This window comes from Octodon degus, unplaced genomic scaffold (assembly GCF_000260255.1).
Source record: "Octodon degus isolate 3935 unplaced genomic scaffold, OctDeg1.0 scaffold00007, whole genome shotgun sequence".
NCBI lineage: Eukaryota > Metazoa > Chordata > Mammalia > Rodentia > Octodontidae > Octodon > Octodon degus.
The window spans coordinates 7,374,466-7,389,676 of record NW_004524583.1 but is presented as its reverse complement, the minus strand read 5'-3'; the positions used below and the strand labels follow the sequence as shown (position 1 = coordinate 7,389,676).

The 15,211-nt window shown below is 38.5% G+C and overlaps 1 protein-coding gene and 1 pseudogene across 6 annotated transcripts in view; one reads left to right on the top strand and one right to left on the bottom strand.

Moving 5' to 3' along the window:
* Nrxn3 (neurexin 3) overlaps positions 1 to 15,211 on the top strand; it is a 1,645,001-nt gene that overhangs the window by 1,134,862 nt on the left and 494,928 nt on the right. The window lies entirely within an intron of this gene.
* LOC105743628 lies at positions 10,256 to 10,660 on the bottom strand (annotated as a pseudogene).

Here is a 15,211-nt window from a genome sequence, read left to right as displayed (position 1 = left end):
GGGGACTCAGGTCAACAATTTCTGACATTGCCAGTCAAGCAGAAGACCCAATACTACTATGGACTACTGGACTCTTTTAGAATGTTTTGCTGAGTTAACACACCTATAATATTCAAATGATGGAACTGAACAAAAAAGGGGGTACAGATGAATGTCCATTTTGTATCTGTGTATTCAAAATGGTTAGGATAGATACCTAGTTACATTCTCTTAATGAATAGAGGGATTGTTTCTAATGGTGTTTGTAAATAGGATATCATGTCTGCATCTTGTACAGCAAATAACCACTAGAAAGAGAGTATTCAATGTGTTAATTATTGAAACTGACCTACCAATTTGATTTGAAACTGTCTCATTGCTATTTGTCTCTCAATAAAATTATGGAAAAAAAATTTTGGGGATTCCATTTCTGAGGATGACAAAATAATATCAAAAGGACACACCACCCAACTCCCTGTAGGAAACATTTTATACAGTCATACTCAAAACCAATAGATGTGAAAAATAACTTTTAACATGGGATACTATATGAAGTTGGAAAAGCACAATAATGAGATATAGAAGTAAAAGAACATGACACAAGTGAGTAGAGTTATTTAAAAATGGTATTTCAAAGGTGATACAATGTGATGTTGAGCTCCCGTGATCCTCTCGGAAGTTTTAGAAATAGGCAAAGAACATAAGCAAAGGTGGATAAAACGGAAAAGCCAGACAGAAAGGATCAACCAGCAGTAAGAACTTAGCTTGTAGAGAATGAGTACTTCTCTAACTGAGACTTTGGAACTACATCAGTCAATGGATCCTTTAGTCCATTCTGTTTTGTAATATCCAGGAGGAATGACAAGTACTCATTGGGTAATTTTATAGGAAAGATGACAGATATTGACTTTAATGTCATGAAGAACTTGGCAAAGCCCACAGAGTATCTATGGTGTATAACAAGCCTTTTATTATGAGTGCTGCTTGGGAACTCAGTACTTAAAGAAAAGTGTCTTGAAGCACGCAGAAAGGCAAAGCATTGATAAGCCAGTGGGCAGAGTGAGATGGTAACACTGTGAAACAGTTCCAGTAAAAAGGAAGACAAAAAGATCTCATAAAGACATTTAATGGGAATGAGAGAAGGGCTCTTCTGGTGGATCAGTTGAGAGAAGCCTTGCAGAGGAAGGGATTATTCATCTAAAGTTATAAAAATTCCATTTCTGGCTTGGCCATTGAATGAATGGGTCACTTTTTTGCCTAAGTCAACTCATTTATGCATACCTTTAGAGTTTATCAAATAATCGATATTAATATAAAGTGTTATAGCACAGAAATTCACAAAGTTAGGTTAAAAGATTTTTATAAAGAACAGTAGGACTTGTAATAGCCATCACCCCTGGCTTATGCTACGATGTTACATTGACACAAGATTGAACATTGGTATCACACAGTTTTCTTAATCCCTTATTAGTCCTGTAGCTTTTTAGGCCCATTTCTTCTTTTGATGCCCATGATAGCCTCATGAACTGAGCCAGAGCTTCTGGCTCATAGTAAAATATAGAGAGATGCTATCCCATAATTGATTTTTTTTTCTAATTATTTCTGATGTTTCTCATTTTAACCTGATGTTTGCTTGATAGTCTTTATTTCCCATTTTGTTTCTCAGGCATTTAAAAAAATGTGGAGGTTTGACTCAGACAAAAACATTCATTAAGACATGACTACTCTGAAAGATAAGGGACATGGCTAATAATACAGCCCAGAGACTTCCAGTCAAGAGACAATGATATTGCATGCTGTCAGCTCATGCGCCAGTCTGCTGCCCTTCCTCCTTTTCAGTCTTCAGTCTATGTTTTACATACTGAGCTAAAATGTTTGTGTCATTCATAAAGTTTCTTCATCTTATTGGCCTTCACTTATGTATGTGTAGTTATTATGCCCAATTTGGAATTCATCAGGAAGATAAAACAAAGGTGAAGTAAGAAGACTCTCTCTGCTGTCCTCCTTGGAATTTTTATCACTTCTAGCTGTATTAGTTGGTTGAAAAGACTAGTTCCATTTTGTTGAGTTATGATGAGCCAGACACTGTGCAATCATGTCACTTGAGTTGCTGTCTTTAACTCATTAAGTGCGTTATTGCATGTTAGAATGAGGTAGCTGTTATAATTTTTGTTTCATAGGAAACCAAAACTTGAGATATATGTAACGTTAAGTTGCCCAGAGATGGTGCTGAGATATTTAAATCCAAAATCCATCCCTTCACCATGAATGTCAGCTTGAGGCTACCTGTAATTTCCACAAGGAACATAAATGAACGCTTTTCTCACATATTTTCTTTCTCTTTCCACTAAAAAAAATTCACACAAGATGACTTAATTTATTCATAGGTATAAATTGCTACTAATAAAATAGCTAACATATTAAAAGCCTAAAATGTTCCATGCTGTGCATGGATGCTCTCTATGTATTGGCTTTAATGCTTAGAACAATCTTGCAAAAAAGGTAGCCTTCTGTTTTGTAGACTACAAATGGAAGATTTTGAGAACTTAAATAACTTCCTAAAGTCATTCAGGGAAGTAGAAATAGTTTCAACGAATAAGGCTGAGAGTTACTGCTCACATGTTGTGTGAGAACCTTAAATAAATGTTTTTCTAACATCAAGCCGTATGAAAACAGTATGCCAAATCAGGCAGTTTTTGCTATCTGCTCCCAAAATACAGAGCCAGTGGCTACATAAACCATCCATTAGGGAGCTAGTATTGCCCATATTTTTCACGTTCTGTATGTGTGTAAGAAATAAGTTACTTAAATACAACATGAAATCTTAAAATGTAGAATAAGAGCTCACGGAGAGTAGAGGTGACAGATTGGGTGATTCTATCTAAGTTCTCCAGCACAATGAATGGCTTTATGGGAGGATCTCTCAAGATAGAAGCTTTTCTTTTCTTTCTTTTTTTCTTTTTTTTTTTTTTTTTGCTGGAAGGTTCTAGGACTGGTACAGCATGTGGTACGGGTGTCCTTCCACTTGCTAGGCAGGCACTTATACAGCCAAGCTATCTTCCAGCCCCAGAAGTGTATTTTTCGAAGGAAAACTGATCATACTAATATGTTCAATTGTTTATAATTTAAATGAGTAACAAATCAGTTTCATATCTGCTAGGTCCAATCCAAATAAAATGCATATTTTTGAGAAATGGTAAAACAACCGTATTTAAATCACTTCCTATATTTAAGATAAACACAATCTGGAAGGAAACTCACATGGCTTTATCAAGGTTTACATACAAATGGTAAAACACTCCTTTCAATCTGTAGGCATTGTTAATTATCTTTGGATGGCAGAAGATCTACCAGTGATCTATGTGGACCATTTGCTTAGCCAAGAAAGTACTAGTTTGTGGGAAAATCTTAACCATCATAATAGTAGTGATATTGCTCATTCATTCTGAGGACAAATAAATCATGAAGCACATAATGCTGACATCTTTCTCATAAATCTATATTTCATTCTGCTTGAAATGACAAGACATCAAATTATATTGAACTTTAAATGGAATGTTTATAAGTAAAGACTTTCAAATAAATAAAGTCAAACAAAATGACTGATCCTTTAGAATCAGTCTGCTGAATACCATTTTAACTGATATTTTTTGCTTTATTTAGTTTGTTGAACAACTGATATGTTAATATAAATGGACATTTTACCAGTATCACAAAATATGTACATACATGTGTACATTTAATAAAAATGATTTCTACACGCATAAGGCACACCCACTAAAAAAGAGAATATTAGCTCATTGTAATTGTGGAAGTGAAGGAAATGGACTAAATGAGATTGAAACACACCGTACTGAAGTGGGGCATGCTTAGATTTTGAGGATAGTCAGAAAGCCTTTGGAAACATTCTCTCAGATGCTTTAGAAGGGTGGTATTGGGCCTGCAGGGTCTTTATTCCATGGTTTTCTCCGTATGCGGGGAGTTCTCTCTGACTCACTTTCTCATCATTCCTGCTTTTCCCTCTGATAGAGTAAACCTACTTTCTAAAGCCAGATTCCATCTCACAAGAACTTTTCCCCGAGGAGAGGCATGTATCTTCTTAATTTATTACATTTTATAATAATGTCCCATGAGACAACTGCAAGCAAATTAAAACCACAGCAGAAAGAGCCTGAATGCACATTAGAATTTTGTAAAACACGCAGAGGTTATGCTTTTTTGGGTGTCCATTTTATCCACTGTATGATGTGTTTTTTTTTTTTTACCCTGCTAATACTCTACAAGTGGATATGTGAATAACTTCACTGTTAAAGTGAAATTACCTTCTACAAAGGTAATTATTATGAAATCATCATGTACTTCCTCCACTTATCTACCCCCAAGAAACTCCTGACAAAAAGCACTTAAGTAAGATAGACTATTCTCACTATTTTTTGTTTTTATCGTGCAGTAACCTTCATTAGCAGACACAACTGAACATTGTCTATGACTCAATTCTAGAAAAATATTGTATATATTGAATAACATGGTATGTCAGAAATAACAAAAGAGATCTTGAGATTTCTTGGTTTTAAATGAAGAAACTATCTTCCTTAATTCTATGAATTTAGCGCCGGCCAAATTGCTCAGTGGACTAAAGCACCTGCAAGCATACACAGGAGCTGGGGCTCAATCCCTGGGCCTGCTGTGCCGGCCCCACGCCCAGGATACACTGAGATGGCAATTGAGACTGGGCGTGGTGGCACATGCCTGTAATCCCAGGTCTTGGGAGGCTTTAAACAAGTGGATCACTGAGTCTGATCTAGTGGTGAGACCCTGAACACCCTGTGAACCCCTCCCTGGAAAAAAAAGAAATTTCTGTGAATTTGACACTTCTTATTGGCCTCAGATTATTCTCAGAATGTTTAAGTGATCTACTGAGGAAGAGGTGCTCTTGATAAATTCTGGTGTGGCATACCCACCCTCATATGGAGAAATACCTTGATTATCCTGTGTGCAGTTGTTCTTTTGAGGGCTTGTGCTTTGTAAGCAAAAGCACAAATTCTTAGAGTTCAAGATGTAACAGTGAAGTATATATTACTCCTCTCATTATGCACAAAATGCTCATGGAAAACACTCTATCAATTCTAATTATGTTCTGGGAGACAAAAAGGAAACAGAATGAGCAACCATCCTAGAATATTTAACTGGGCTGGTTATAGCTGCTGAACAATATGTACTTGTAAGAAGTGTGGCAAAATAATAAAAATAAACTTAGTATTTGTTAAAGAAATGAAAACATGGCAATAAAGGATTTCAAGGAGTGATTTAGCTTTCTACATTAGATCTTCATCACTTGATTGTTTCACTGTTTCATTTCTGTTTACCAAGTTGATTCTTTTGCATCTGGATTTTGCACAATTCTTTCAATAATGCATGGTTCAGTGGCTATAATTATAGGATTGTTAAAGTTCACGTTTTACTATTCATCTTGTTATCTCTAGTAATGGAAGGTTGAAATAAATGCACATAATTACATGGTTGGTCCTAAATTATTTTTATATTGCTCTCACCAGGATACCCTCAAAATGCAGCATTTATTCTGTAAGATTTATTTTAGGCAGTAGTGGTTCTAGAAAATAAAAGTAATAAATACATAAATGGATTGGTCCCATGAGCTTACTATCTATAGTTTTTCAGATTAATTCTAACTCATTCATCTCTCTGAGCCTTCAGGGGCAGGAATACTTTGAGTATGTGGAATAAAACCTGTCATGTATCAGACTTCTGACAACAAGAAAATTTCCCCCATGATATATTTATCATCTGATCTATCATTCTGACTATCTATAGCAGACTAACTCCGCATCTTACTGATCTATGGGTCAGTTCACTTTAGGGAGTGTTTAAATAAGTTTGATTTCAATCTCATTTAATACCATGTTGTGAAAGGAAGGTAATTTTCTTGTTTGAATTATGTTGGAAATAGTTTCCCTGTGTGATATTTGTAACACTCAAAATATTCTGGGTGAATTTTATCAGAACCAAAGAATCATTATCCATTTCTGAAGTATTTATTGAGTGCTTATGTTGTACCACACATAGGGCAGCACAGCAGAGACGGCGCCATGAGACACCCAGGAGTCCTCTCAGATTCAAGCAGGATGAGAGTTCATTTTACCTGTGTGGTGGTCCAGAGTTTAATCATTTGTGTGCAGATCAGTCAAGAGGTGGGAACAGAAACATACTCCCTCCAAGTACATATTCTTTCAGTGTTCTTCAAAACACAAACTCCTTTTCTTTAGTCCTTATATTCCAAAATTTGGAGAAAAATGACTGTGAAATAAATCCATTCTTTCAACACTCCAATAAAATGCCATAGAAAAGAAGAGGAATGCACTCTGGGTATTCATTTGCTCATCAGGAGGTCTCTTCATGGTATCTCCCATGCACCCTTGCTTTAACATTTGAGACCTGAGAGTTAGGAGGACCCAGCAGCTTCTGGAAGAATCAGCATCTATCTCCTCAGCAGGCCCTGTGCTTGTCCCACGTCAGTAGGCCCGGAATCCTTCCTCACAGCTCATGTTTCTCTTTAGTTGTTTAGGTAGTTGTTGTTCTTAGGAATCGCTTTCTCTGGAGAGAAATACTGCTTATACATTAAGATTAGATTACTTTCACTTTGTCCCATTTTACCAATAAATCCAAATCCCTTAGCAGTCTACTTCCCAGTCTTCCTTGGGCACAGAACTCTCTTGAATAGATGATTTGTATGTCCTTGTTTCTCATCACCATGTCAAAAATGTAATGAGTTTTAGAAATCTGTTTCTTGGTTATGAGGTGAAATTTGATCTGAAAGGCAAAGAGAAGTCTTAGAACTATTTTTACTGCCCAACCAAGTCACTGTTTCAAAACATGAGAGCACTGATAAAAGAAGAAATCTAAAAATTAGTGAGTTAATTAATTAGATATTTGTGTGTGAGATGTTTAAAACTTTTTCCTACAGTGTCAGTCCTTAACCTATTATTTTCCCATCTATACCAGGTGACTAACAAATAAATAAATGTTTTATTGGTAAAACTGGACTAATTCATGTGGAAATGTAGAATCTTTTTCTTTTAAAGTCTTCAACCTCCAGTTAATTGACTGTAAAGCTCGCTGCACCTCTGTTTCTCTAGAAACACAGGAGAGAAAAAGGAAATAGGCTCATTGCGTTCATTCAAACTGCTCCCTTTGAGGGGAGACTTGTTCTTGGGTTTCATGATACTGTTGGTGAGGCTGCAGGTGCAGCCACATCAATACAAAATTGAGGTTTTGAAAACAAAGCTTCAAATTTTCTTTTTATTTATTTATTTTTTTGAATTTTTTTTTAGGGAAGGTTCTACAGGGTATTCAGGATCTCACTACTAGATCGGACTCATAGTGATCTGCCTCCCAAGAGGTGGGATTGTAGGCATGCATCTCCACAACCAGTTTCAATTGCCATCCCAGTGCACCCCAGGGACAGAGCCAGCACAGAAGGCCTGGTGAATCGAACCACTGGCCCCTGCAACTTCTTGCAGGCACTTTAATCTGCTGAGCTATTTGGCCAGCCCTAAAGCTTCAAATTTTAAAAACTATTTTTAAAAATTTAGTTAATATGATTCATATCCCATACATTAGGTCAATCTCTCTCTCTCTCTTTCTCTCTCTCTCTCTCTCTCTCTCTCTCTCTCTCTCTCTCTCTCTCTCTCTCTCTCTCTCTCTCTCTCTCTTTGTACCTATAGTTTTGGAAACTTCATATTTCCATTTGCAATATGTGTGATTATGATGAATATATATGGATGTGAAGTGTTTCACTCTCAGTGTACTGTTGCCAGATTTATACCAAAGTAGCAAAGATGTTGATGCTATATGATACTATTAATCTAGCATATACTTCTTGTGGATCAGTACCATTCAGATTCCACCTTTTAGTTCTACTTACTTTAAATCTCTAGGACTGAGCTTTCATTATGTAAATTCTTTCATTATATAAAACTGCTAAGTGAAAGACATTTGAGTACTCCATTGGCTGACAGCTGAGAGTTTATTAGGCACTGACTGTGGTCAGCATGATGATAAGAATTACAGAGATAGTGTACACATTTAGCAGATGCTTTCTGAAACATGACACTTACTGAAGGACAGATAAAACACACATTAAAAAAATCAAGTTTTGTGCAGTATTCTAAGACCTGGGGCTGGGGAGACAGCTTGGAGGTCTAAGTGCCTGCCTGGCAAGCACAGGGACCCAGGTTTGATCCCGAGTACCACATGCCATGGTGGCCCCACACATGGTGCCACATGTCTTTGATCCCAGCACTGGGGAGGTTGAGACTGGAGGATCACTACGAATTTGTGCTGTGTAGTGAGATCCTGTACCAAATAAATAAATAAACAAACAAATAAATAAAATTTAAAAGTATATTCTAAAACCCCCAGTTATGGTGTAATTTCCTGAGTATTAATTTTGTATGGAACTTACAATTTAACTTTTCATTGTATAAGCAATTGCAATAAGAAGAAAATTGAGAAAGGGCACTGCTGAGAATGACTGGAGCCTCTGAAATTTCTAGAATGTCAAAGCACATGGGGGGTAATTTTTTTAAGGGAATTTTCATTGAGGAATGAGGTAACAGGTGCTGTGTGATAGGAGTTTTTGAGAGTGTGCAGTTTGAAATGGTAAATTAGTACTTTGACCTCTTACTAATACTTTCCAAAGATGCCTATGACCAATTGTATTTTATAAGCACTTTTATAGAAAGCCTCAGCATCAATCACAGGAGATTATGCATTTGTCAGAGGCTGAGGCTGATGACCATTTTCAGCTCCATGATGCGCTGCTGCCATTTTGGTAATGTATCCATCTAATCTCTGTAATTTGACATGCGAAGATCTACTCTTTCTTTTCTTTCTTTTCTTTTGTTCATCCCAAGGATCAAGTGGCTGAAATATTCCCTAAGAAAAGGTTGTTGGTTCAGGCACACGGGACATGTGCAATTTTCTACCTCCTCACACTCACGCTGATGTGGGCTGGGGTGCACACGGAAACATTCTGAAAGCTGCCTGCATCCGAACCCAGTCATCAGGGGTGACCGCCATCTGGTGCCTCCTGCTGGGTGCCTGATTAACAGAGTGCTAGGGAAGACAGTAGATTTCTTGTTCAGATGTCAGTATTCCATGGATAGAAGAAGAAAATGTGAGTTGTAAGGATCCATAGTGCAGGCAGAAGAGCTGGAAGTGTCTTTCCTCTGTAAAGTTCCTAGTTCTTTTTGTGTGTGTGTGTGTGTGTGTATTTTAGGGAAGAGTCTACAGGGTGTTCAGGGTCTCACTGCATAGATCAGACTCATAGTGATCCACCTGTTTACAGCCTTCCAAGTGCTGGGATTATAGGCGCGTGCCAGCATGCCCAGTCTCAATCACCATCTCAGCACATCCCAAGGGTGGGGCCGCCATGGCAGGCCCAGGGATTGAACTCCTGTCCCCTGTGTCTGCTTGCAGGTGCTTTAATCCGCTGAGCTATTTAGCTTCCCTCTCCTAGTTCTTTATATGGTGTTCTCTTGTGAGCCACACTACACTGACCTGTTAGTTTCCTGTATCCACTGTGAGGTTTGTCTGATTCATCTCTATTTCCTCGTACCTAGCAAAGACAATAAATGTACTAAGTTTACAGCAGTTATTATTCATTCATTTTGTTGAATGGAGAGATAATAATTAAAATTTGCACATCTTGATTTTGAAGAATGGGGCCATTAACAACCTAAAAAACAAGCTGAGTAAGAGAATGAATAAATGGATACATGAAAGGATCCTGAAGCCCACATTTCTAACATTTTAAGGCATCAAACATTTTGACCTTTTTCTGAGGCTGATCATGAAGGCTGAAGTATTTTCAAAGGTGCATTATTTTTTCTGCTCAATGTTCCATGTCTAGGACAAAGTCATATGTTTATGCCACTTTATTTATTTCCAGTGCTAACTAACTTTGCAGGTCTCCATAAAATTTAGCTATTCCTTTTCTTTCTTCTTTAAAAAGAAGTCTTCTTTTCCTTTCAGGAAAAAAGATTTCTATATCCCTGACAATATTTTCTTTTCCAAAAATCCTCTCTGAGTTGAGTACCCTGAAGCCTTGAGAATGATTTGCTGGATTCTTAGAAATATGGTCTCTCTCTGTCTCTCTGTCTCTCTGTCTCTGTCTCTGTCTCTGTCTCTGTCTCTGTCTCTGTCTCTGTCTGTCAGTCTGTCTCTCTTTTGGTAGTTCTGTAACTTTATTTCCAAGTTAGTTCTCGTCCACATTCACTCCCTGGAGATTTTTGAACGTGGTAACAGGGACGTAGGTTGCCAAGGCATACAGCTTATTTGTTGAATCTTCATCCTCATTCTGTTTCCTGGACAACTGCACCTGGATGCGACATGGAACATTCCTTATTTCTTTGGGCCAGACAGCTTTGCTGAGCCTGGTGTCGATGCGCACCTCTGGAGTCTGCATCTCCTTCATGGCAAACTTCCGGATCTCCTAAAGTGCCTGAGGAGTGCGCTTCTTGAAGCCCACTCCATGGATATGCTTGTGAATGTTGATTGTGTATTCTCGGGTCACCACTTCATTGATGGCAAACCGGCCCTTCTTCTTCTCGCCAGCCTTCTTTGCGGGAGCCATTCTACCCAGCCCAAGTCGAAAGTGAAGAGCGCGGTGGATTGTGGGAAATATGTTCATTCTTTATGACAGTACTTTCTGTTCGGTGAAAAACAGTGGTGGAATGAAGATTCCTGTTACGCTGGCTGCGAGCACAGCCATCAGCCCTCTGGCTGTGTTCCAGCATTACAGAAGCAGGAGTAGCTACGTAGACTCTTGTCTTTCAAGTGCCTCTGGTGTCAGCTCTGGCCATAACCATCTTCTTGAATCAAATGAGAAGACTCAGAATTTGTGGACATGCGAGACAGCACAGCAGAGTAGATTGGTAGAATTGAATTGGTTCCTTGGCCTCTTTCTCCAGCTCTATCCCGCCTTTCTGTAGCACATACTTTACAGTTGCTAACCAAATGCCTTTATTTGTAAAATGTGTGAATCACTTTCCCATCACTAAGACAAAACTTGGAAGAGAGGTTTATTTTGGCATTTGAAAGGAGGAGGGTTTATTTTTGACTTCTGTTTCAGGGCCTACACCCTGTTCATGGTTGGTTACTTCAGGCAGAAATGAGATGGCGAAAGGGCAGAGAAAGAAGGAGCCAGGGGCAAAAGTACACCTTTCTGGCTCCTCCACTCAGGCACCGTGTTTTTTTCTTTAATGTATTCAGGACAGGGTCTACAGGGTCTCACTACACAGATCGGACTCGTAGTGATCTTCCTGTTTTCAGCCTCCCAAGTGCTGGGATTATAGTGCTGGCCTCCACGCCCAGTCTCAACTGCCACTCAGTGCACCCCAGGGGTGGGGCCGACACAGCACACTGGGGATTGAACCCTGGTCCCTGCAACTGCCTAAGCAGGCACTTTAATCCTCTGAGCTATCTGGCCAGCCCCAGTTACCACATCTTTTAACAGGCCCTATCTTCTAGAAGCTCACTCAGATAACAAGTTGTCTGTGAATGAATGTGCTGCTCAGTATAGTGTCTCCATGACACGTTTGCCTTCAGAAGTCCACCTCCAGGGGCTGGGGAGACAGCTCGGTAGAATAAGGGCTTGCCTGGCAAGCATAAGGGCCTGAGTTCAATCCCTGGTTCCACTGGAAAAAAAGTCCACCTCCAGCACAACGTGTGGCCATGTGGACCACATGCCAACTTCAATAGGCAGATATTTGAAAAGTGGGGAGAAGGGTAGCTATCTCTGTGGACATAGAGGTGGGTGGTGAGGGGTACGTGGATGTCCACAGGGCATGCTAGTTGTGGACTCTCAGCTACGTTAATGTTTCCGAATTTATGGTAAGTTTCTGTCAGATGTTAGCAAGTGTTTCTAAAGGAAAATGTTGTCTAATAAAATCATCGCAGAGGGCCAGGGAGATAGTTCAGTAAAATAAGCGCCTGCCTGGCAAACACAGGGTGCTGAGTTGAGTCCCTGGCACTGCAAAAATAAGTAAGTAAGTAAGTAAGTAAGTAAATAAATAAATAAATAAAATCATCTCAGAAAAGTTTCAAGATTGGAGGGAAAAAAAGAAAGAAATTTATGTTTTTTATTTAAAGGAGGAATAGTTTATTTTGACTTATGTTTCAGAAGGTTCAATCATGCATGTTTGGTTACTTCTAGGTAGAAATGACATAGTAAAAAGGCATAGTGAGGGGAACTTTTCAACCAATGACAAAATTGTAAGTTTCTTCTTTTTTTTATTTTTATTTTTAGCAGTACCGGGAATTGAACTCAGAACCTTGCACTTGCCAGGCAGACACTTATTCTGCTGAGCTATCTCCCCCACCCCTGTTCATTTTTGCTTTTACAACGAAAACCCTCAGAATTCTTAATACAATACTATGTTTTGTCTATTTCCAAGAGTGTGATTATGGTACTTCTCAAGTTTATTTGTACATGAAATGCCTTTGGGACATCACATCTCTAAAGGCCAGCATTCCTTGAAACACTTTGCGTGACACTGAACTCTATGATCTCTAAAAGTGCATGAATCCTTTATTACCATCAGAAGAGCCGGCCCCACCAGCCTTTGCCCTTCAGCTATAGAGCGCTGATTCTAGCCGCCTTCCAGACTTGGTCTTTTATGCTTCTTTTTTCTCTAAAGAAGGTGGGACCCAGCTGCCCTGTCAGTACCCCTAGAAAATGGAAAATTGTTTTCCCTTCCTTGTACCCTGCAGTCTATGTATAATTCATCCTTCTCAACTACAAGGAATTTCCTTACCATTCAAAAGTTTTTGTCCTGCCAGTTGTTCTAAGGAAATTCACAAAATCCAGAAAAACAAATATACACAAATGATACAAACAAAATAACTTTTCATGGATTCTGAAATATTTAATGTAATCAAAAATGATGTAGCATTATCTGAACTGTTAGGAAAATCATAAAAGCATCAGATAGAAAAATGGGTGTTTGGCCCATGTTTTGCACATGGTGATCTTGGGTTCGCTCTTCACTTTAATGTGCCAGACACATTTTAAATCTTTCATCCTCTAAAAACCTTCTGAATTATTTTAATGGATAAGTAGTACTCTTTCGCCTCTGGTATTCATTTAGAAGTAGTTAGACCTAATTACTGGTTTATAAACTTGGCTTCACTATATTTAACCATTGAATTCTCTGGGCCTTTTGGTTTCCTCCTCTGCAAAACTGCATGGTGGACTCCTGCTCCTTGAATTATTATGGGATTTCAATGAATGAATGCAGGTTAATCAGAGAACATCCCTATAGTAAGCTTGGGATGTTCTCTGATGCTAACTTTTGTTAGTACAGAATAGTTTTGAAAAGGTACGTGAGATATTGGTGACAGTTGCTGAAATTTTTACAAAAGAATTATGAAGGGAATGAGGAACTAGAAGACAAAACAGAAGCGTAGAATTGTTTTCTCTTGCACATGATTTTCAACTGCTGAGTATTATTAAATCACATATGTTTCTCACCTAACCAAAAAAATGAAATCAAGTAAACATAATAGCTCTACATTCAAATGAAGAAGTGAGAAGCCAACTTTATGGTTAGCTTTTCTAATTCATATAAGTGGAAGACAGAATACTCAGAATTTGAACCAGGAATTCTACCAAATTATACAGATACGTGGAGGCAAAATGTGTGTGAGTGGGTTGGTGAAGGTATATGAGTAATGGTCCTGTTGGGTATTGCTGGGACATGTTTTATAATTTCACACTCTGAGTTCTATGGATTTAGAAGTCTTTCATTTTTCCATTTCTGCTATAATTAAACACCTATCCCCTATTCTCTGCTTCAAAACTGAACCTGGACAGACTGAAGAAAATGGACATGCTGGGGTGAATCTAACTGGTGCATCAAAAGAAAAAAAAAAAAAAAAATAGGGCTGCGCTGTGAAAGTTTGCTATGTAGACTTAGAGTATATCACTTCTGTGCCTTTCATTGGCTCTGGTCATCCAACTGCCCATTTTTAGCTGTCCTCTTTTTGCTGAAGCAGACATGCAAATTTTCAAAATTTACTCAGCCTCTTCCCACTCTTGGACAAAGGACATAATTGTAATATAAATCCATCATGTGTCCCAAAGGGATAAACTCAATATTTGTCTCTAAAAAGCCTTTTATTCATTTCTTTTCATATATGAAACAGAATTGGCAATTTCTTCCCCCATAGCTTGTCAATTCCAAGAAACATCACATTTTCTTCTCCTTTTTGCTTTTTCCTTGTTCTGCAGCCAGAGCCAGAAAAGAGTCTGTATTGTTCAGCCTTGCAGATCTACAATGCCCACGGCTCCTCCATCCTGGCTACAAGATGATTTTGCAAAGTTTACACAGGGACCCTCTGAGCAATAAATCATACAGGAGGATGGCTTCCGCCAGCCACCCCTTAGCTACTGCCTGAATAAGCGCCACGCTTTATCATCTCACAATGAAGTTGGCTGGAACACACGCTTCATTTTATTACCCCATTTAATCCATCTAGATAAATTTAACTTCTTATAGATTTGCTTCCTCTTAGTATTCATGTCTTTCCCAGAATTGTCATCAATATTATGATACTTGAATAAGAGTTTTCCCCTCCCTTTCCTTTTTAATGTAACAGCTCGGAATTGACACTTGGTAGATTTGTCTTCAATGCTGTTCAAATCAGGTCAGTGTCTTTATTTCATTATCTTGCAAGTACTCTTAGATAAAGAACCACATCTGATTGTCTTTTACCTGAAGCACTTTTCTGGCAGATGTTCCTTAGAGGAATTTTTAAAAATAAACAAGCAACTGTCACTCTCTTCCCCCAACCCCTGCTCTACATTTCCATTTGAATTGTCTCATGCAATCATTTAACATATTTTTAGAGAGTTGAGATGAGAATAGGAGAATATGAGTGAATAGGAGAATATGAGTGATCTCCCCTCAGAGGGCTTCCTGTCCACTGTGTGCTGTCTGCAGAGAACAGTCAGGTGGGAGAGGAGACAGCTGGGAAGGAAAGCCATGCTCTGTCATGAAGTTTGCAGTTGTGAGGAACATCCAAAGGGCAAGGGCAACAGGGGAAGAGAAAAGGAGCCGCTGGGCATTTATTCAGATTTGAGACTGAGTTTTCTCTTCTCCTGTTCTTTCTTTCTTAATCTATAACTTAAGTCTACTTTAAAACTTTGCCT